A 24,956-nucleotide genomic window follows, 5' to 3' on the forward strand; every position below is an offset into this window, starting at 1 on the left:
TTTTTCGCTTCATCTCCTGACGTTTGGAAAATAAACAATGCAGAAGTTTCTATGAAAGCAGGAAAACACACCTGCCGTTAAAACTCTCGCACGCAGTATGGAAATCAGCAAACCTCCCCCCTACTTTCCGTGGTCCGTTCTCAGTTCATCCGTCAAACAAAAGCTCCCCCCACTAGATGTTACGGCGCAGTTATTTCCAAAAGGCCAAACGCGGCGACGAGTGCTGACTCATCATCCACATGTAAATTATTCATTAAACCTGCAGCCGGATCCGCCTATACGGGCCTCCTGATCAATTCCCTGTTCAACAACGACATGATCAGCTTTTCTGCTTCCCACCAGAAACAACCAATCACCATCGCCGCCATAAGCCTGGTAACTATCCATCAAAGTCTGGTAACGCACCCAAAGTGTAGCCTGAACGCATAACTCAGCACAATCTTTATTCATCTATATTAAAGGACATTTGGAGCAAGTCAAAGAGATTTTAGAAAGGGATAATGAAGGCTGACTGAACTTGTTAACGTGGGTCAGGTTTTCCAGATGGCACATGTAAATGGATTTTCATGTGTGTGGAGTTCTCCACATGCATGGCTGAGCAGACATAAGCACCCCCCTCATCTCCCACTCTCTGATCTGTTAGACCTTGTCCTCGCCTCTTCATGTGTCAGTCTAAGGTAATTGTAGCTACAACGCCCGGCGAGCGAGAGACACGTTAGAGGGATGTCCCGAGGAGGAAGCGCACGCCAGCAGATGGCTTTAATATGGAGCAAATTAACAGTCGGATCTTTCACACGAGCGCTCCACCCAGGAAGAAGATCGTGTAGAAATGCAAAACGCCAACCGGCCAGCAAACTACAGCGAAGGAGTACGAGGAAGTAGTGGGATCCCCCCTTGCAGTTTTCACTTTTCCCACAGAAAGTGTGCAGCATGAAGGAATCTTATGTTCAACTTGGAAGAAAATCCCCCTCCTCCTCAAACCTTCTGTTCACAGTTTCACTATCACTTTTTTTTTCTATTACAGACAGATTCTTAGTTCAACACTGAGGTTTAAAGCAAAATAACAAGAGGCACAAAGAAACTAGACGGGTATTTATTTGGACAGCTCTCCTACCAAGGCCAGATGAAGTGTGGACTTTAATTAGCCAAGTGCAAGATCTTGATTCTTTTCCCTTTTCACACATTCTGCTGTTGATTTACTTCTATTTTTGTTCATGTTTGTGCTTAACATTGGTGTCTAGAATACTTTGGTATACAGAGAAGTTGTGGACTCGCATGTCCAGGACCTGTGGCTGTAAAACAAGCCCACATCATTCTGCCTCCACCACCAACTGTGGCAACTGGTGTGAACTTGTTGTTCCAATATGGCTGAGGAAGATTTGTGATTTAGAAACACCATTTTTTGTTCTGCTCTTGTGGTTCATTCAGATTCATCTTCTTCTGAGAGAGGAGAGCGTCCTCTCGGCAAACCTGTCATTAACTTTAACGTGCTAACTGGGCCGTTAGAGTCGGGGATGGAGATCTAATTTTCTAGGCGCAGCTGTGACTTTCCGGTGAATTGCCTGGGATGTTCACTTCTAGGAATACTGTGAACGTCTTCAAGTTTATTCCGCTTGTGACTGAAGTGATGGGGCCTGTAACCTCACTTCACGATGTTTGGCTTTATAACCCTTCCCAGATTTATGGGCTGTAACAATTGCTTCTTTAAGGTCATTGTGGATGTCTTTCTCTCAGTGGATTCTCCGAATCAGCGGTCACGATTGCTGATGCTTATTTGATCATCTGTATCAGGCTGCTACATTTCACACACGGTTATTCTATTTTTTTAATCTGCATTGTGTTCTTCTTTACATTGGGGGATGTAAAAATAATGCAAGAACACTGTGAGAATCAGCTTCTTTTTTTTATTACAACCTGATGTGGAAAACCATAAAATTGAACTGAAACCGTTTCCTTTCCGTTTCCCATTTCTGTACTCTCTCTATCATGTTACTATAGACTGTCCCCACATCAAAATCCCTCACTGTTAAGGACCAAACCCAGTTTTTCCTTCGGGAAGTCAAAGGGTAATCCGTCTCTGCACCCCATTGGCTAACAGTACGTTCTAGTAGTCGGTGATTGGTCGGGTTGGGCCACATGTTCTGTGCTTATCCTTGCCCTCTGAGGTTAAGCAGCAGAAGATATGCGTCAGAGTGGAAACACTACTGACCCACTTTTAGATATAAGTACTTTACATGTCATGGTTTAAAACACACTCTTTATCCTTTACTTACAATGACATTATAAGTCGCCCTTTTTGTCTGAATACTCTCTGCCAGTAGAAAGCTTTTAATGGCTTAATCAGAAATCAGGGGTGTAATGTGTGTTTTAATAACTCGTTGTCTGTCATATAGATACATAACATTATGCTTCTAACTTATTTACAGTTTCGAGTAATGAACATCCAGTAAAACAGTCTTAGGCAGCTGTGAGGATGGTTTATTTTTGCTGCTGTGGAAACTGGACCTAGAAACAGACCTAATGATCTCAAACCAGTGAATAATTTAAGGAGCAGATGCTGCACTAAGGAGTTAAGTCACGTAGGTGACGGCTCTCTAGCACATTCCAGGCACACATGCAGGCGCGTCTCATATTTTAGACAATTTCTGACAAAAACTGACTTGTTTTAGTAATTTCAGAACTTTATTCTTGGCAACTGTGGGTCACAACAAATGAAAACCCAAAGCTCAGCGTATAGGAATGTTACTAAGAACCAATAAAAACATTTTTCAACACAAAAACGTACAGTCATGGCAAAACTGGTCACTGCTCAAAAGCTGGTAGTCCACACATATAGTGAGAGGACTAAAAAAGCAAATGAGATGAAAACGTGTCAATGTACTTTATAGTACATGACCTCAACGCTTGGTTTGGCTCTGTTTCCATAAACCACTGTATGAAAAATCACTTAACTAATCAGGCACAGAGACGTCATGCTCATTACACCAGATATGGACACCGTGTGCCGACTGTGAGCAAAAGCCAATTTCTGCTGGAAAAGGAAATCGGTGACACTATAAAGCTCGACAGCTTGAAGGCTCTTTGCTCCACAGTTTTCTCAGAGCTACAGCCATCACTGTTACGAATATACGTTTTCCTTCCACTCAACTTTCCACCATAAGTTCTTATTATGGCTTTCAGCTGATGAAGATCCAAAAATCCAAATCAGTTACTCCTAAAACTACAACATTACAAGATCAGAACAACAACAACAACAACAACAACAAAAATGAATAAAACAAAACAGAATAGTGGCCTGGTGAAAAGCGTAGTCACGGATCATATAATATTTACCCTAATTTGTTGTGGGAGGAGTATTTTTTCTTTCCACTCAACTTTATATTAATATGCCTTGATATAGCATGCTGGACTGTCAGCTTTGTGGTTTACCCTCACCAGTGAGGATTTGTGTATAATCTTAACATAATTCTGCATTAAACACTCTATTTTTCACATTTCTTATATTTTATGATGATTATGTGAGAAACAAGTTTTGGGATTTTGAAACCATAATCATCAAATTGAACTAGATGAGTTTGTGTGCAATATCCATATAAAATGAAATCACATTTTGTTGAGATTCACCTTAATTTGAAACAAAGTGGTTTGATGATTCCTTTAGTTTGTAAAACTTTTAATCTCCTTTTCCCTGGAGCTCTGCAATAAAATGTGCTGCTACAACTGCATTACGACTAAATAGCCAATTAATCAAGTGCATCGTTAAAAGTAAAACAAATGGTGGGGAATCCTGTTTTCCCATCGCATTATGTAGTTTACAAAGACATCCCATTGTTCTTTTCTCATTAACAGGATCCTGTTTGTCCTGAGGCGCTACCGACTCATCATTAAAAGCAGAAAATGGAAATCTCTCGTTTCATTCTGGTTTGATAGAGCTTCTGAGGACAAACTTCTGAGCAGAACCTTGTTTTGTAACCGAGCCTCAGAGTGGGATTTTAATTAGACGCAAGTGCCTTAAGGTTACATCATGTTTTCATGTTTCAATGCCTGTTTCTGCTCAAGGTGGAGCAGAGAATAAATCCTGCTTTTTTTAAAATATTTGATTCATGTGAGTCAGTAAGAAAAAAGTGCTGAAGTGATTTTTGTTTGAAGCCTTGTGTCGTTAAATAAAAACACATTCTCAAGGTCTGACAGCAGCTGTGGATGAACAAACCAAAGGGCAGATTTAACAAAATTTAGACGGCCATGTTGATTTCGTCGCTGTGGATTCATCTTTTTTCCTCTCCACCCATTTACTATCTTATAAATGTTCTGGTTTAAAAACTGGGGAGACTTGTAAATGTAGAACATTCTCTCAGATGTCCTTAACTAAGGCTAATGTACAAGTACTCGAGCTAAATATTTCAGCATCCTCTCCCTTTTCAACTGACTGCTGATGGGAGACAGGCCATATTCAAATTAATGGAAGAGAAAAGCAGGCCTTGAACACTGCAGAAAGATCACTACTCCCAATAATTTGACTCATAGATATTCACATCGAAACGACCACTTGTTATCCCAGTTTATTCAGGAAACGCCTGAGGTCTTTGAGCTGCTTGATGCTCCAAAAAGAAATCTGAAGCTAAAATAAAAGGAAAAACATGAATGCTGTCATGATATTTCATCTTTTTTTTGTTGACACATTCGATTTCAGACTAAACAGTTTGACCAGCTGAGGGATATGAGACACAACAGCGGCATCCATCAAGTAAACCACAGGCATGGACGACAACAAAGAACAAACGTTGGAACAAACCAAAGACTTTGCTGCCTTTAATGACATTGAGACCGAAGGAAGCGACAAAGCACGGTTATATTACCAATAAACACACACATGCATGAAGAACAGGATTTCCTGTTGATAATATCATGATTTACATGATATTATCATAATTTCAGCCCAAGACTGAAACGTCTCAGACATGTAAACTAACAGACCTTTGTGTAAATTAGCTTCACACGCTCCAGAGCACTGATATGGTCTGATGTACTAAGTGCTATAATTAAATGACAATCATCTAATGAGCCTTATTATTATCAGGAGCTACTCGCACGCCGACATCAGCCGCAGAAAACGGCATATCTCAGGACAGCAGTTAACCGTTTTCCACATCGTCAACCCAACAAGTCAGTGGCTGACAGACCAAAGCCCTCAGCAGGCATCGATCAAGCAGAGCTCCGGTTGCATTGAGAGGTTTGCTTGATGATACCAAAACTGTATTCCCATCAGTTCTGCCAGTCACCAAGTGCCTTCCAGCTGCCTAGTTAGGAGTAAGTTCATTTAATCCAGCAAGCCCTGTAATGGTGTCCCAATAGTACCATCACTCGTCCTGGCATTTAAACACAATTAAAAGCCCAAGACGAGCAATATGTCTGTTTACTGCCTGCGAACCCAGCAGAGTGCTCAAACAAGCTGGGTCCTTCTAATTGTTCACGTTAATCTGGACGGAGCACACCACAGCACTTCAAGTTAACTTTATAGGTTAGAAGATAAACAGACGTTAGAAAAACTAAGGATATCCCATAATTCTGAGGGTTGTAGGATGAAACCTTTAAACACATCTTTTGGTGAGGTTTTTGTAATCTCTTATAAATTTTGAGGAGTTTTGGCCCACATTGTATTGACTCATTAAGGTTTTTGAGACACAATGGAGCCCCAGCATTGGGCAAATTTGCTAAAATCTGCAAATATTTGAGACCAACTCTGAAAGATGTTGAAAGCTGCCATATACCTCAATAAAGTGGAAATTGTTTTAGCACTACTGCAAAAACTAACACATACGGTCTTCTTTATTTCCATTCTTGGGGGTCCAGCCAATAAGGACCAAGGAAAATGAATTCTGCTCTTGGATTGGCTGCTCTGCAAACGCCAACTTGTCATGTAGGGCTGAGCATGTATTTCAGCTTCCCAATCTGCATTTTCTTTTTTCTTTTGAGTATTTTAGATATACTCTAAAAGATAATCAACAAATGTACGACGGAGTATTAGGGCCACGCTAAGAAAAATAACATTTTGAGAAGAAAGTCATAAAATGATGAGAATGCAGTCATAATATTATAAGAATAAAGTCTATTGATATATTAAAGTAATAATATTACAAAGATAAAGTTGAAATAACACAAGAACAAAGTCATACAAAATGTGAGAATAAAGTCATAATATTACCAGTATAAAGTTCTACTGTCATGACTTTATACTTGTAATATTATGACTATTAATGTAATTAATTTTTTTAATTTTCTCAGTGTGGCCATAATACTCCATCGTACAATACACAAATTTTCCCTGAAATATTTGGAGTTGCATCAAAATCCACAGCTTAATTCCAGAGTGGGAGGGTTTCCTCTATATTTTCTCTTTTTAATCCTACAAAAACAGCAACAGTCAACTTACTTTTCTCCATGAAAATGCGTATTAGAATAGTTTTAAATTTTTTTTTTAGAAACTTTCATATCAATATAAGCGGGAAAAACAAACTTAACCTTAACTAGTGTTTTCATTTCTTCCCCATCCGGCTGGAACAAAGGCAACTCAGAGAAAGGAGGTGTGGGTGGAGGTGAATGAAGGAGAGGAGCTGCACACATGGGAAAGATGAATGTCACCAAGCAGAGCAGTTCATCATCTCAGAAACCTATCTGAGGGCTGCGGTCAGGCAAAATGTCATCCCCAACTCCCCTCCTATATTCAACTGTCAAGGTCAGAAGACGTTGGAGGAATGAGGGATGCAGAGGCATGGAGGAGCAGGACAAACTCAACCTGCGTTCAGCCCTCAGCTAACGGTTAGCTAGGAGAGCGGAGAAACAAAACAACAAACAAAAAACTCACATACCAGGATGGACTCGCGAGCAGCGGGTGTGGTCTTATCAGTGAACGTGGAGGAATGTAAAAACAGTCAGACACCGTCATTGAGCTAATCAATATGTAGTGAAACACATGAAGGATCCGGTTTTACTTTGGGATCCTTCCCCCAGTAGAGAATATCACCCATAGAGGATATTTGTGTGACTGAATTGAAATAAAGTGCCTCAAGATGACTGCACTGAATTAAATGTGTTAATAATTGAGTAAGTTTGTGCCAGTGAGTGTGGATATACTGGACTTTACTTAAAACTTTGCCAAAGTGACTTATCTCTTTTAGTTGATTCAAAACAGATTTTAATACGTCACAGACCAGACACTTAGTGGTTTAAAAATGAGGGATTGCAAACTAAAGTAAGACATTTTTTTTAAACATTAAAGCAAACAGACATGATGACCTAATTCCTCACTTGCTTCCTTGTTTTATTGCACTACGGGCAAGAACATAATAAAGTAATGAGGAAGTGATAGAGATGTAACATGGACTTTAATCCAAGGTCGTCTAACTCTTTTCTCGTAACTCACGTCCCTCTTCATTTACAAGAGATCTTAAACTAGTTCATCGCATTGTAAAATATGTGTTAGGGCTGCATGTAACTGTAAAATGTGTCTCATTGTTAGTCAGAAAGTAAAACACAAGGTTATTTGGCCGTTAGCAAATGTTAAACGTACAGAGATGGCTGAGTTTACTGGCACCTCTGTGGAAAAACGTTTTGGTAGTAACATATTCTGACATTTCTTGAAAATGTAACACAACCATTAACTTGAGTGTTTTTAACAAAATCACCACTAATATATGTTTCTGGTACTGAAGTGGTCAACATTTTGTGCCACTGCTATTCGGCCCAGAGCATCAAAAATCCTGCCAAAAAGATATAAATTATGGCAATCTAGAATTATTCAACTAGAATCACTTCTTTTGTCTTTAAATTTTTACCTTTTTAATGAGGTAATCTCGCTAAGAAAAGTCTCAAACTTTATAGTTAATCTAATCCAATACAAAAGTTAGCAAAACAGCATAAAACATATTCAAATGTGTCTGGGAATGTTGTTTGCCCAGAATGAAATAGGGAAGTTGTAATAAAATCATGATGAAATTACAGTAAGTGATTAAAAGAAAAAACATTTGTTTAGCTTTGGCCTCAACGACCACAATAAGGACCAATTTGCCACCATGTCTCCCCAAAAACTGCGGCTCTGATGAGTTATTTGCATGAGTTTGGGGAAATGCATCCTGTGCATCCAACCACGTTGTCTCTATGTGACAGATGGGCCGGCCTCAGCCGAGAAAAACGGGACCAAAAATGAGAGAAAACCGAAACAGACACAGTTGAATGAAAAGGCAAATATAAAAGTTGTCTAAAAGCAGAAGTCATCCTGCAGTTCTAATTTTGGCTGCAGCACCTGGCGCTGCACGCTCACGTGGGATCAGCAAGGCGGAGAAAAAAAAGAAAAAAAAACACGTCTGCGTGACATAAGTCTCTATAAAATCAGGAGGATGTGAGAACACAGTTTACATTGACTGACAGTTTACCGGAAATAGAAAGAAAATGTGATCCACGCTCAAAAATAGATGTGAAACACTTATGAGGTGAAAATTGGTTAGAAAACACACCGCTGCAGAGTGAAAGCCTGCAGATGCACAAACTTAAACCTCTGGAAAGGAGGTAACAAGGTGTCGTAATGAAAATTTGGAAAGGAAAATAACACCTTCTCAGAGCAAGAAAATTACACACTTTGAACACCACAGCGAGTACTTCATGTTAGAAACCCGCCCCATCGGCATTCTTCTCTGAAATCAGCCGAGTAACGATAAGAACGCAGCGCTCCGAGAGGGTTTGGCAGGAGAACAGCGGGGCGTCCCGACTCCAAGCGCTCAGTCCAGAGCCAAGCATTGTTGGACTCATCCGAGGAGGGGAGGGGTGCGCTCTGCGCCTTCTGTTCTCCGGCCAGATGTTTCTTGTTGTCTGGCTAAGTGGGTGGGGGGGGAGGGTGAAAGGGAAGGAATTACACAACTCCTTCACTTACTCTACCTCCCTCTCTCTGAATGTTTAATCCATGGAGGGCTTTAAGCTGAGCGGGAAGTGGGAAGCGGAGCATGTCCTTAGGAACGGTGAGGGAAAAACTTGGGTAAACAGTCAAAGTGAGTCTAAGCCAAACTGCATTTCACAAGCAGAGTCACTATTGTTGCTTAGGGGAAAACAAACAATAGTTTTTACCCTCAGGGGAAGAATTTCAATCACCAGCTACCTTCATCCTTTGAGGCATCTCAACCACTGTTAGAGCATCTCATACTGATTATTTCCACTTTGCTATCAAGTCACACCACGGCATCTCACATTTGTCCCAAAACGTCCCGATGACACCTGAAATCTGCAACACGTAATCCACGATTGTTGTTATGGATGATGTGTTTGGGATTATACTTCAGGTTAGATTAGGCTAATTCATAAGAGTTTTAGCCTAATCTAAAACTCTTGGGTATTAGTGTGGATTATTTTCTTAATCCACACTATCCACTATTTCTTAAATAGTACTACTACTTTCCCTATTAGGGATTATTTTCTGATATCAACATGTACTTGTAAGGCTTAGACACTTAAATGTAGTGAATGCTGCCATTATTCAAGTTCCTGTCTGAGCTGAAGTCAGTGATTAGATTTTCATGAACTAATTTCTGTACAAACAGATCCAGAACAACCAGGAAGTGAACAAGGAAGAGTTTTATCAGATGTCATTCCAGCTTAATGATAAGGTTAGCAGCACCTACAGAGACAGTTCACTTTCTTGTTTTAAGTTGGGCTGAGGACAGTTCTGATGAGACGTAAAAAGAACAATCAGTACAGTCATCAGGAGAAATTACCACGTTCCTTAATTATACCACAATAATTGCTGGAGCTATCTTTAGCAGAAATTAATTGAAGTAATTGCTTTTTGTCTGATTTCTGTCGGTCTCTCTCAGCTTACTGGGGAGAAATTTTCTACCGCTCTTCCCGGTATTTTGTTGGGATTTTAAGAAGCGGATCACAAAGCAGCACGCTTTACTAATATAAATCTGAAAAGTGTGGCATGCATTTGCCTCGAGCCCCTGTGTAAATATTATATAGAACCACTTTTGACTGCAATTGCAGTTGCTGCTTTCTTTTTTACTGCCGCATGAACTTTAAAGTGTTGACACAGAGTCTCCGTAAAATCTAGGGCTGGACTTTGACTAGACCATTCAAACACAATTTATTTAAACCATTCGACTCCAGCTTTATGTTTTTATAAACCTCTCCACCTGTTTCCAGTAGCAGTAGGCATTTGCCATGTTGTTTGGCATTTATTGTGATAAGTTTCTTATAAGAATTCTGATTCATCCCAATAAATTCCAAATAATGATGTTTAAAATCCCCCAGAACGCTTCGCATTGCTTAGCCATTTTCTCCACTGTGTTCAATGTCTGTATATTGGGAAGTTTCTAGAGCAGAAATTATCCTTTAACTGAAAAATATGACAAACAATCCACTAAGTTCATGGGGAAAAATCAGTGGCAAGACCCAGAACAGGTGCATCACATATTAACTACAAAATATATCGACAGTGCATTCTTTAAATCCCCCACACCGAGGCTTCTGTTACCCAACGGGTCCAAAGCTGAAACAAAAAAAAAACAGATAAGTGGATCCCAGGACCGACACGGTGTCTGTAAATGCAGCTTGTTGTCCCGGTTTTAGCACATCTTTGTCTGCTAATGGAGGATAAGTTGCTGAAAACCAGACGAGCTGCGAGCGTCACTTCGAGGGACATGCTCAATTTCACAAGAGAACGCCACTAAAAGCGTCTCCTCAATCAAATTCTCTTTCTGTTTTCTCTCTCAGTTTGTTTCTCCCCCCGAGCCTCTGCCATTAATTCTAAATTGTTTAGCTTTCCTGCCTTCACACACTGTTGCTTTCATTATGCTAACACCAAGCTGGCGTCTTTCCCCCCCTCCACCCCACTTCTCCTTTACGTCTTCAGATGGGATTGAGGATGCTCACCTGCCTTTCTTTCAGCTGCCACTTATGAGAAATTGGTTTTTAGAAATGTCATCAATCAGGGGAGGACTGGACAGCGCGCCAGCGTTAAAGAAAACCGAAGCAATCGTCAATATCATCCGGGAAGAGGAAAAAAAAAAACAGCCTTCCTTTCTTTTGCCTCTTGCACTAAATCAAATGACTAAACTGAGGAATGTGATGATAAGTGGTTAAAGCAGAGCGGCTTTCAGTGCTTGTTAAGGTTTAAGGATCTTGATGTCCAAAGAAAATACTAAACCACACAGAGTTTCTGCATATTTCACATGGTTCAAGCCATTTTACCAATTCTCAGTGGGAATATGGACATTTCCAGCACCTTGCAACACCAAGAAATATCTTTATCTGAAATAATAAATAGCCTACATGTTTAAGATGTGGATTTCACATCTTCATCCCTACATTGCATTGTGCCCAACAATAATTCACAATTCTTGCATTTGTTCTCAAAAAGGTAAGACGGAAGACTCGTAACATTTACCAACTAAAACTTAAGGCGGTAGCTGTTACAGTTAGCGATGTGCTAATGGCTAATGAACGTACTTTAAAACAGCTTTAAAATGCCATCATATGTTCTTGGTTTCAACTGGCTAAAAAAAGGAAACTGTAATTTTATTGAGCTGTTTAGTGCAACTCCTCTCAGTCTCTCAGCACACAGATGGTTATGGCTCCGTTCATGAATTATTAATGACTTTTCAGAGCACTAAAGCTCATTATGGGAAGATTGTCACTTTTTTTTTTGCCGTTTTTTTATACATTTTTCCAACATTTACTTACAGCACATAAAAAAACATTTAACAGTGGGAGCTTTTTTTAAATCAATGTTGTGTTATGGCTTTGCAGCTTGAAAAGATTATTCTGAAGTTTCTCATTTCTAAAATGAATACAGCTGAAGATGGAGTGTGACGTTTTGCAGACGGTGTCGTTGTGAAGGGGTTTGCTTTGTCGCATTATCGAAATCAGATCCGAGTCATCTCTATTAAATGTTTCCCTGGCCCCCATTTTCTGACAAAGAGCTCGATAGTATGCAAAAATTATACATTAATTACTAAAAAAGAGCCTGATGAGGTGGGTTTACAGCAGCTGTCTATCACAGCATTTTTTTATTACGTTTCCAAAGCCCACACCAGCTTTACTGTGTTGCGCATGTCCTTGAGGATGATTCAGAAGTTGGAGGTGGTGGAGAGGCGTTTTATCCCTGCATTGCATTCTGGGGTTTGCTTCTTTAAGCCTATAATCACTCATCAAACTAATTTACTATGTGAGAAATTGGATTAAATCTAATAACAAAACTCCCAGCCAGAAATTCATGCTGAGCAGTTTATTAGTGTTGAAAGAGTCTGATTAGTCAACGGGAAAAAAACATGAATTTTACGTGTTTTCCTAAATCAACAGCAAAGAAAAGGGGAGGAAAAAGACTGTTTTTATAGCGTTACATCTGAATTGGTAACATATGCTCACACTAGGCCAGGAGGGGATTCAGGTGGTGAGACAACCTCAAGTTCAGATCAGTTCAAAATGAAAAACTTAAAAATAAATCTAAATTTTGTTATCCGATTTAATAACTAAAAATTTCCTCATGACAGGTTAAGGCTTCTGTGGCACCACAGCAAAACATGACATGTGCAGTCTTCCTTATTTCTGCATTTAAGGGTTCGGTCAATCAGCACCGAGGGAAATGAATGGTGCTCCTGGATTAGCTACTTTGCAAATGCCTTTCGAATATTTTACATTTGCTCTGCGAAGAAATCTGTGAATTTCTCTGAATAATTTTCCAGTAAAAAAAAAAAAATAAATCTGCTATTACTGAACCGTGTGTGGGTAAATGTCTGCTGTCTCTAAGCAGAAATGTTTCTCTATTGTGTAAACAGTCAACAAACCCTAACCTAACATATATCCACATACATCTGAGGGAAGCTCATGAACTGTCAGAAAAGTATGCTGAAAATATTTTAGCAAAAAAATGAAGTCATAAATCTTAAAATCTCAGGTAGTACCAAAATGCTCAATTTGCTTGTGTTCCAAAAAATGCCGTTACATTTTAGGGTTAATTGTGCTCGTTTCCCCACACATATCCGAAATAGTTTCACAGCCAAGAACAAGTACAAAGCACAATCCTTAGAGGACTAAACAGAAAGCATCAAAACGGCAACTGGGAGAAGTTTAAATTAAAAGTCACAAAGCAGCGTCCCACAGATGGAGCGTGAGGAAATAAGCTCTTCCGCTCCCTCCAGCCCACAACGCTGTTCCACTTTGTTTGCATGATTAACAAGGGAGATCAATAAGCACCGGCCCTTTACGGGACTGAGTGTAACATTGCAACCCTACCTTTGTGCCCTTCCAATCCCACAGCTAATTATGTGATATGATCAATACATGTCAGTAATGGGATATTGGTGCTTCTTGTGGCAGTTCAGTGGCAAAAAGCCCAGGGGAAAAAAAAAATGTAGTGCTACAGTCCCTAATAAACACAGCTATTCTTAGGAGGCACCAGGCAATGACGAGCGCGTTATCTGCTTCCGTTTGGAGAAGAGATAGAAAAAAATATGAAACTGTTTATCTTTCCCTGTGTTTGTGAGTATGGAGAAGAAGAAGAAGAAGAAAAAGAAGAGGGAGTTATGATTTGGATGCTGTGCCTCTCCCCCAGCCCAGATCGTTATCTGCTCCCAGTCAGCAGGAAACAGCCACAAGCAGTCTGCCACAACAACAACACCACCACAAACGAGACCAGCAAAGTCCCCATATCACAGGGTAAATGTTGTTCAAGACGGCGGTCAATAAAAGCAGAAAGGCAGCCAAGGCCAGGCAGAAATGGACTGCTGTAAAAAGAAATAAAAAATCACATACTTCAAACCGTTTTGATTTCCTATGATTGAGAAGAACAAGAGGAGGAAGATCCAGCCATCTGTCTCGCTCTGACAGGGGGAAGCACTGTGGCCTCTCCTCTCCCGTTTCTCCGCGGAGTGACGGTGCCCAGCGAAGCGTGGCTGGCACCAGAAGCATTCAGGCGCCATTCCGCTGCAAGCCCATGCAAATGAACCCCCTCAACAACCACTATGCAGATGGAGCCACTTTATAAATCAAACGGTGTCCATAAGGTTCGGTGATCCTCGAAGCTGGCTGCATGTCACCATGGAGGGTCGGTTTCCCCTCTAACTGGCATGTTCCCCACAGGTTCATAAGGTAACGGAATACATTTTTGATTTGATGAGCTAAATAACTGAAGAGTATTGGAAAACAAGAAATGGTACCAAATCTGAAAAGTTTGGTGTGTGTATTAGCCCCTTTTAACGTGATACCCATAAATAAACTATTATGCAACTAGTTGCCTTCAAAAGACATCTAATAAGTAGACGAGAGTCCACCTGTGTGGAGGTTAATCTCTATACGAATACAGATGTTCTGTCAGATAGTCCACAAATTCCACAAGTCTGACCTTTATGGAAGAAAGGTAAGAAAAAAAGCCAGAAGGACAAGTCTTATTTGTACCAAGGTATATTATATATTGCCATTTTAGACTTGATTCATTTTGTGTTTACAGTGAACCCTCACCAAGGTCCAGTATTCATTGAGTCGATGAAAACTGGAAGCGTTTGAAAGCACGTGCAGCTTGGGAAGCTAAAATAGAGAGGTGCAAAGCTTCTTGACATAAACCATTTATTTTTCTTGGTGCTGATTGGCTGTGCCTCTAAAAGCAGAGATATGGAAGATTGTAGATATTAGCTTAAAATGCAAGTTAATGCATTTTAAGGTATTGTTGGGGTCTTAACTATTAAAAAAGGCAATTATGCACACTTTTAGAGGTAGTCTAAATATTTGCAGGTTTTAGCTACACTAGGATGGTTGTGGTCCCTAAACCGGACGGACACCAGAGAGCCACTGGTTGTTATTCCAATAAAATACACTGAAGTTTGAGGTTTAGCTTTAATCTGCCTCAACATGACATCACTTGAATTATCCCTCTCAATCAAAGGATTAAGTCAGCTTGGAGTTCCCCGTATAAAACACATAAGCTCTCACATCTCAGACAATAAGCCGTCCCCGAGGAGCGCAAACAGAAGAAAGATGGACATTAATGTACCACAAGCTTTAGGTGGAGCAGAGTGTTTAAATGCAATTGATGAAATATGTGGCTCTGGTTTTTCAGAACAGACTGGCTGACTCATGCACAGTCTGTCCAGTGTGCGGGGGGAAAAAAAGCAGCGGATCGCATTTTTACAATGTGCATCACGATGCAGTAACACCATGACCGCTGTTAAACAGATAAAATGAGTAAGAAAGAAGGAGGATATGTTCAAGTTAAGGTACAAAAAAAAATAGAGAAAAAGTAAGAAAATATGAATCACTGACCAAACGTTAAGCAAATTCTCTTTACAGATGTTTGAGCCTCGTTAGCAGTAAAACACAGTTTTATGTTCCCAGATACCACCATCAAGGTTTCTTCACTCCTTTAATTCTTCCAGTCAGCTTTCTACTCTTTGGACTTTTAGCCATTATTTCATTGGTGTGTGGAGAACTGAGTATGATCTCAAAGTCTGGCAGGATTATTTTCTGCTCACTGGGGGGATAAAGAGGTCCTTATGTTTAATTAGAGCTGAAAAATATACTCAACTGTAAATCCTTTTGATTTTACAAAACAACTTCAAATAGTTACTAGAAAGTGGTAGATTGTTCCAACACAGAGTTCAATCCCTGCAGGAAGCTGGACTTCCTTATAATAATAATAATAATAATAATAATAATAATAATAATAATAACCCTGTTCAGTTTTGTTCAACACATTGAAGTTTGACTAAAAGAAAGCTTGAAAATGCAAGGTAACATATCGGACCTAATTTGCATTTTTTAGGAAAATTAAGCACCAAATTTCCAGGGTTAGACCAGTGCACAATCACTGTCATGGATAGGTTTGCAGAATATTAACAACAACATGGAGCCGATTTACCAGCTCTCCCAGCTTTCCTTTGACAAAATGATTTCATTTTCTGGCGCATTAGTTATCATCCGACATAAATTGAGTTTTATAATTAAAATATTGTCCAATTTTGGCAGCTAATAGAATTTAAAGATTACAGCACTGAAATATTTCGATCCAATAATTCAAACTTTACTTCCATCTTTCACAAAGCTGCAAAACTGTAGGTGTGAGAATCCATTTGCACGTCGTACACACTGACAACAGCTACTTAGCCGTTTTACCATTTGAGACTCAACTAATGCTGTTCTGCATTCTTCCTGCAGAATGGGAACTTTTACAGCTTCGCATTGATTTATTCTTATCAGAGCCTATGGTATACCACCAGATGCTATCTTAGTAATGAAAGTGATAAAGAAAAGAGACGCAACACTCCCTGCTCCACAAACATCTTAATCTAAAGAGAAATATTTTTCTCTTGCAGCTCAGAGTGCATCGCATGGCACATAAAAAAAATATATTACACAGACGGTTAATGAGAAGCAAGAGGTAATTTTGTTTGTACGTCTAATAAAAGCATATCATTATGGAGAGCTGTTGATGTGTTAGCACCATGTTAAACAGAGTTGTCTTGTATTGTAGCAAAATCTCACACTCCAAATGTTTTGAGAACATTAACCTTTAATTTGTGTCCATCTTTCAGTGGCGATTTTTATATAAAATAATAATAAATCAATATCTATACCAGTGAAACAAAAGCTTATACTTTACCTTATAAGATACACAAATGCCAATTACATCATGCTAATTATTAAGCACGGTAGAGGGTGAGTGATGTTTTGGTCTGTTTTTTCTTCAGCGCTCCAAATGATGGACTGAATGACATTATGAAATCTTTAAACTACCAAAACGTTTTAAATGAATCCTGACACACAAAGCGCAGCTGCAGCGTAGCGTCACATATACAGATGTACACTTTTCAGCAAGTCCCTCCAGGCATCCCTTTAGATTTATTAACACTATTCAAATGTCTGATTTGTACGCCTGACGCGCAGATTAACTTTAAGAGGATGAGTCTCATCTGGATTAAATAAAATTGCACCAACTTAAAAAGAAGCAGTTGGACGCAGGCATGTAAAGCCCTCCTCTGCTTAGTGCTTTCCTCTTGTTTCTACGTTACAATGTGTGGTTTTTTGGTCATGTGGACGCAGAAGCTCATTTATATCAAAGCCACATCCTGACAATAGGCGGTCGTCCTAAATAAGTGAAACTGAACACTGACTTCTGCAGCTTGTCAGTGGTTGACGTGGTTCTTCCCAGACTCAAAAATGACATGCTATGTTTAATGGTTGCAGAAATAATCAGCGCATTTTACAACCATTGTCCGATATCAGATTTACGTTCCTGGCATTACATCCTATCACCGTATAAAGGCGACTCTGACTTGTAGCAGAGCATTAAAGTAGCGACATTATAGAGATAATAAAATGCACGTCTCATTATCTGACCAATTTAAAAGGAGGATCTTAAAGGTGTGCCTTTATGCACATGACATCACACTTCAGGTGCTGCAGGCATCACTGCATGACTTGTTATCCATAAACTATTATCATGTCTCAGAAAACATCGATGTGTGCTCTCCGTTTCATTTTCTTCATATATATATTGAGATTAATGTAAAGCTTTAAGCGTGAAGCCCTGATCTTCTTTGGCCAGAATTCCTGGTTAAATACAAAAGACAATTTATTCCATGATATTAAAAAAAGCAGATCAGAAACATGGTCAAAGGCTTGCAGAAAATGTTGCTTTTGTGCTATTTGTTTTGTAATTTTACTGTTTCGTCAGCTGGATTTTCCTTTGCAAAAGGGAAAAAGTTAAGAGAGTGTTAAAGAGAGCTGCAGCACAGAGCTCAAACATGTGGTTAAAGCCCTTCAGCCACGTACGTCAATGATTTATGGCTGAATAATAAATTCCTGTAGCTTCTGTTGGTGTCAAGCTGAGGCTCATCTTACAATCTAAATCACAAACTCTGATATTAAGAAACTAAAAGCTTGATTATTTTTAACACCAAACCTAAATTTGTTTGCCGTTTCATAATTGGAACAGCGAAAAAGCAAATTTTATCTCCTGAAGAAATGGAAAGTGTCACTGAAGCCGCAAGAAACAGCAACAGAAACTCTCTTTCAAAGATTCCTGTGACCTTAAGAGCAGGATCACTTCATAAAAAGGTTAGACAGCCCTGAGCTGGGACTCATTCCCTTATTGTCAATCCCATTAGCTTTCAGCTGCACTACCCCAGCTGTTCAAACCAGTGTGGATCTCTAATGAGCTCCATTAACAGTATTACCTGCTTCCGGTGAGCACTGGGGTCACGGGTCAACAGCAGACCCAACGCTGAGATTAAATTACCCCTAGGGGAGGCTGGGGGCGGCTGGGCAATTTAACCACTGCCATCCTCCGTTTTTCTCTAGTCGCAAACCGAAATGTGAGAACAAGCTGGATTTACTCTCCTGATATACTTTGTTCTGATCTCACTTCCGCCACAGTGTGGTGTACATCCGCCCGTAACCTCAAACAGAATCCAGACAAGACGATAAATGAGTCTTATCAAGAAAACAAGGATAAAGAGATCAGCTTCAATTATCTACACAAAAACAGTCCAATATTATGGCAGGTGAGAAAAAAAAATCCAGAAGCCACTTACACAACTTTGTGAGGGTCAAACAGCAGTGAGTTTTTGTTAGCCCAGGAAGGCAGCCATTATTTTTATTCGTCATCAAGCAAACAGCAAATAACCTACATCTGGGAACACATAACTTACATCCATTTTAATAGTTTGAACACAAAATATACTTTAACACAGATTCATGCAAAAGTAGAAACTGTCATAGATGTTCTGCAGAAGCTAATATCTACAGCCTTACTTATTTCCTGCCATTGGTAGCCAACGAGCGGCTGCTTAGCCAGACAATCTGCCTTGGTAGCAAACCTGCAGCAGGTTGTTTATTCTGCAGACGCACAATGCGATTGTTATATCTTGTTGCGAAGTTGTGTTTCAGATGTGAATCAAAAGCTGTAGATTTTTATCTTCTAATGCAGAGAGCCATGACTGTAGAGAACAGATTGGGATAACTGTGGTCGTTTACATCCTACACGACTAACTGACAGCTCACAGGAGCAAGTTGGAGAATGTGGTCTGAAAAGGCTGAGTTTTTATCGATGGGCTCTGGGTTATTTTTTTAATTTTCTAAAATTTGATTTACTGCCTTAAAAAAATAATAAAAAAACCAAATCCTATTTGCTATAATGATAAGAATTTCCTTTGAAAAGCCTGGTTTGCCAGGCGAGCGTGTAATGGTCGATTTCAAATCAGCTCTTGCTACTTGCTGTCATCAGCTAATCTGTCAGGTGGGAGCAGGACAAAAAAGAAAGAACCTGGATTGCAGTGATTGGAAGCAGCAGGCGCTGTGTGGGATCTGGAGCCCCGCGGAGAACTGGGAGGATTCAAGAGAGCTCGATTGGCTTGGCATGCAGCCACAACACAGGTACTGGAACATTTCTCACTCACGCATACAATTCCAAACGTAACAAGCACACTGAAAACAAAAGCATGGTACTACATGCATATCTGCTTCAGTCATCCCAAAGGCATTCACAGTAACCTCGCTGACAGGGTCGGGGAAGAAAAAAAATATATATCAAAGAATGAGAGGGGGGAAAAAAAACAATACAGCAAAACACAAAAAAAAAAAAAAGCTACAGAGAGCAAAGCCCTCTCTCGTCTCCCAGACACAGCTTGAGGCGCTGCACTATCGGCTCATACAATTTGAGCTGCTGAGAGTCTGCAAACACCAGGGCTCATTAGGTTTCTGTTTACAACCTTGAGGTGAAGATGAATAAACAATGAGAGCACAATGAAGGATTCATTGGGCTAGATAGATGAGGGTCAGCTAAACTCCTGTCTGAACAGATAAAAACATAAAAACATCTTAATCTCCTCCCACTCCCTGCACACATTTGATAAGTAACTCTGCAGTCCTTCAGAATATAGATTTTAATATAATTAATTGGACCTCTGGTAATGCTTGTTGTTGTGCTTCTTCTGCCTCATGCGCAGGTTTTGCACGGGGAACCAGATCATGTTTGTATACCAGCTCGGTCGTTTTCTGTTGCGTTTTTAACAAACCACAGATAGAAAGTGGGGTTTTTTGGAATTAAGCATTTTAGCCAACTATCGACACCTGTCAGCATTATTAATGTAGATGACCAACAAGAAATGGGAAAAGTTAAGGAAATTGTTTCAGTTTGTTAATGTTTGATTTCTGTGCATGTCCATAAGAGTCATAAAACTGAATCCATTCCAAAGATAAGAAGTCTTTGCAGAAATACAGGTAGACTGCGCTTTTAAACGTCTCAACTGGGACGCGGTTTGCAGACATCGTCCCTCTCTACATGTTAAAAATCGCCACTTAATTCATCTTTTTTCTTTAAACATTTGTTTGCATATTCCCCAAACTCAAATCAACTATAGAAAGCTACAAGCCTGACGAAACTTTTCACAGAAGAAGCTATAGGCAAGACAGATGTCCCCTCTGCTTCACATCCTTCTCATTTGGTTAAGCCACTCAGGTTGTGTGCTTCTAAGTATCAGAACACACACACACACACACACTCTGACCTTTTCCTTATCATAAATCACAAACTACCGTTCTCCTGCCAGGGTTTTGTTTAACCCAATTTGTCACTAAGGACACCTCTTCCACCCTCGCTGCAGATTTTCTCAGAAGGACCGGGAGGGCAATTAGTGGGTGGATCAAAGGATGCCATCCAGAGCTCTCCTTCGCCTTGTAATCATGGACGTCCACAGCTTCTGGAGCTGATAAGTGAGGGCTACAGTTTGCCTCAGAGCACGGGCAGAAAAGTGCCACTTTTCCAACCTACAGCCCTGGATTCAGAGTGAATTCTCATCTGAAGTCGCAAAAGATGCGAGACGTTCAATTAGTCTTTTGAATCCTTTACGTTTCAATCGCATAAATCAAAGTATCAAACTGTTAAAGTTCTTGAACATTCATTATGCTAAACCGAGTGACCGGAAATACAAATTTTGGTTTTCTTTTTATTATGCACAGGGGGGAGCGGGTGAACCCTGGTGCAACGCAGACAGACTCATGTGACACATATTCACACATTGCTGTGACAGAAGCAGGTCAGCGAAGGTGTGCTGAGAATATTTGACAAATGCGCCGTCAAACACCCGCCGCTCTCGAATGATGGCCGTTTCGACTCCCTCTGTAGCATAAGAACGGGAATAATCGCAACTATTTTCTCCAAGCTGGCAATTTTTATTCAGAATTCCAGCCAACCCTCACAAAGATGACTCAACATTCAGCAGACCTACTGGCACTCACGTCAGATTGGGGAGTGAATGAAAGCAGAATGAAACATTTTCCACAGAGCACTTTTCACTCTACTGCTGCGGTCGTGTTGACTTCCTGAGGAACCAAATGCTTCCTCATATTGATGTTGGAAGCATAAACAAGATTAAGTGAATGGGAAGCTCTAGACAAACGGAGGCACGTCAATGTAATCATAAAACCACGTCGGCTCATGTGTAATCTTAGTCTAATTATATATCAGGATGCCTGCTCATCCCAAATTCTCCTTTGCAGGGACATGTTTGCCTATTGTGGCATAAGGTCACTCTATGGGTCACAGAATCATCCATGAAAAGCTTCACATCTTCATACAGACATCTTTCATGCATATGGCACATATACGGTATAAAAAAAAGTTTTAATTTGCAGAATTTTCTGATGTTCACTCAATAAAAAGACAATGTTTTCCAACTAAAAAGAATTTAAATGAATTAGAATTAAAAAGAATTGTCCTGTGTAGAAATAGAGATTAAGAGTATAGTGTCTTGCCTTCCCATGCATGAAGTTGTTGCAAAACCTAAGAGCTCCTTCAGTGACAGATTGCTGCATCTGAGGTGCAGAAAGTAGCTTCATCCCATATCCCCCCCGACCCCCCATCAGCATATACACTTTATAACCCTCACAACTCCCAATAAACTCAAACTCAATAAGTGTTTATATCAGTGCAATCTTTTTTTTTATGTCTAGTAATCTGTTGCTGCTATCAGTGCACAGATATTGTAACATTGTAATTTTGAAGTAAGCAGTATTGTTTCTTCTATGTTGTAAGATTGCACATATTGCACAAATTCTTACTGTTATTTTTTCTGTTTACTTGCAACTTTCTGTTGCTACACCTAAATGTTCCCACAGTTGGACAAAAAAAAAGATACTTATATTCCTTACTAGTAAAATTTACTGCTTAAATAGGCAAATTATAAAGCAACATTTTGACATTGTATTCAGGGAAAGCTTTTATCTCAGTAAAACTATGCTACAGTTCCTCAGATTTAAACAAAATGGAAGTAAAGTAAAAAGAAAAAAAAACACTTCTGCATTGGTATACTAATATATGAGTAAGAATAGAAGCTGTTATATTTATTTTCTTTATATAAAATGCTAAGCGGCCTTAAAATGCTTGCAAAATAGTATATCCTGTTTCTATTCCTCATAACAGCCTAAATAGGGTGGCAAAGCTGCAACAACTTCCACATCTCAGTGTAAATGATTAAACAAATAAAATCTGAAACTTCCTCTTTTTAAGCAACATATCTTTTCCCACTTGCACAACTGGCTTGGTTGATAAAGTTGAGTTAACATCTTTCGAAGCAGATGAGAAGATGCTGAAGTCGCAGCAAAACTGCAAGATCATTTTGCTGACGAGGCAACATTTCTGGCAGACAGGTGAATGGCGATGAAGCGCTCAGACCTCGGCAGGAGATTTGCATGATTGCGTTTGTGATAAAACCGCCGTTGCAAACACAAAGCACGGCCCACACTACAGAGGTGATCTATTGTTTCTTTCATCCAGAACAAATCTGAACTTAATTGTGCAAATTTACGTTTTGTTGCTTGCTTGTTTCTGCAGACCACAGTTCTGCAACAACCGAGATGTGGGCTTGCTCTGACAGGAAGCCCTCCAAATCAAATGACAGAACACCTCAGTGGATGTCTGACCAGGTGAGAATCAAAACCAGCTAATTTATTTTAAGCACTTATTGATATTCAGATTGATAATTACTGCTTAAAGCTAATGAAAAAAAGCCAATATTATGGAAGAACAATAAAACATATAGATAATACAGAAATGTTGTGCTATGGACACACATTGCTTACTCACAAACTCCAAGTGGCTTGCATACACAAACCCAGAGAGGTATGTCAAATCCTTAAAAGACTATTCCTAAAGAAGCTAGGTGGTTGCACCGTGCTGTGTCCCAAAAACACTGATGAACAGCTTAGAGGAAGGAAAAACTGGGGGTGAAAAAGCTCCAAAGCTCCAATTATCATTGTTGCTTGTACGTCTTTTTTTTATTTTATTTTTTTTTTGTACCAGACTTTTTACTTCCACTAAAACTTTACGACAGGGAGATTGATGCTGCACTCTGAACAGCCAGCTTCCTTATTAATGGCCTTTCATGAATGGCGTCACTGACAGCCTGATGGACAACTGCCAACTCAGAATTCAATCAAATAATCGTGAATACCAGAACATGGCCACGATCTAACATTTGTGTTAAGGTTATTGCTAGATCACCTGCAATAATCAGCAAATGTAACTAAATTAAAGGCTTGAAACATATCACTATGTGTGTAAGAAATGAGTTTCACTTTTATCAACTTTCAGGTGATATTCTAATTTACGTAGATTTACCAGTACATACAGCAGTGCGATGTGTGTGTGTGTGTGTGTGTGTGTGCAATCAAGAACAGAGTCTGGGGCGTAAACCAAAACCCCTCATCATCTCTTTGAAGTTTGTTTTGCACAGACTTACCTGTGACATCTGGGGCCTGAAATTGATCTCCTTCAGATCCACCGATCCGGGGGAGAGGTTATGCAACATCTGGCACAGGAGCACCCCGTCCCGCAGCGCCTGTGCCAAGTCGAACACGACCGCCGAGGGCCACACGACCCGGTGGTTCGGGGGCAGGACCTTGCAGTCTATCAACCACCGCCCGCATTGTCTCCACTCCTCCATCTCTGCTCCGGAGACTCTCCTGGCAAAACTGACCGAGCCCTGGAACTGCTTCACAGCCGGCGGAGAGCTGCGTTTCTCGGCGCACGGGCAGGCACTCTGGTCGGCTTCCTTTGCGCTCTGGGTGTCTTGATCATTCACTGTTACTTCTGTAACGACGTGATGTCACAACTTTAGGTTAACAGCAGTAAGGCGCTGAGCTCGTATCATTGCATGTCATCTCTCCTGTGGTCCCAGCATGAAGGCTAAAGAGACAAAAATTCAGGAGAATTTTCTTCTCTTCATTCTCAAAGCCAAAAAAAAAAAAAAAAAAAGTTTATTTAAAAAAACCCAGTTCCCAAACAAAAAATAATCCCAACAGCAGAGAATGTGTGCGGTGTGAAGTCTCGTTTAATACTGAACAAAGCCCGGTGTCACTTACCGCATTTGCATTTTGCGTTTCGTCACAGCTAAGCGTGCAGGGGGGGAAAAAAACATGCCAACTTTCAGTATTTTTTTTTAAGCACAAAAATAAAATTACGCAGAGAAGTGAAGACAGAGGGAACAGCAGCTCAGTCCACAGCCTACACGTCGCTCACAAGGAGCGGAAACATGTCCAGCGGGAACAAAAAACAGAGGAGCTCGTGTTTACATTCTCCTCCGTTAAACGTCACGTTTCTGATACTTTGTATCGAACCTAAGCGCACGCGCCAAAACACCGTGGTACAGATTTACAGCCCCTGTTCTCTTCCGCTCCCTTTCCTCACGCGCTTCTCTCCCTCTCACTGGTTTCTTTTGGCAACGAGATGTTTCTGCGGTCCCAACTGCAACCCACTGCTCACATTTGACCCGTTGTGCCCCGTTTCAGATTCGTTCCAGACCCGGGAGATGAAATGAGCTCACAGCTTCCCGGTGGTTATCTCCTGCGAACTTACAACACGAACAGTGTGTCCCGACTTTCCCAAAGTGGATCCATACTCCATACAACAAAAAAAAACAAACAAA

The 24,956-nt window shown here is 40.2% G+C and overlaps 1 long non-coding RNA gene across 1 annotated transcript; it reads left to right on the forward strand.

Moving 5' to 3' along the window:
• Positions 1-1,442: 1,442 nt before the first annotated feature.
• Positions 1,443-24,956, forward strand: LOC106941482 (uncharacterized). The gene is made up of 3 exons (XR_001423372.1): positions 1,443-1,455; positions 12,133-12,136; positions 24,511-24,956. It is a non-coding gene; the product is annotated as an uncharacterized LOC106941482 (long non-coding RNA).

Source organism: Poecilia latipinna, unplaced genomic scaffold (genome assembly GCF_001443285.1).
Source record: "Poecilia latipinna isolate Pla-1442-1.1 unplaced genomic scaffold, P_latipinna-1.0 Scaffold3696, whole genome shotgun sequence".
NCBI classification, from domain to species: domain Eukaryota; kingdom Metazoa; phylum Chordata; class Actinopteri; order Cyprinodontiformes; family Poeciliidae; genus Poecilia; species Poecilia latipinna.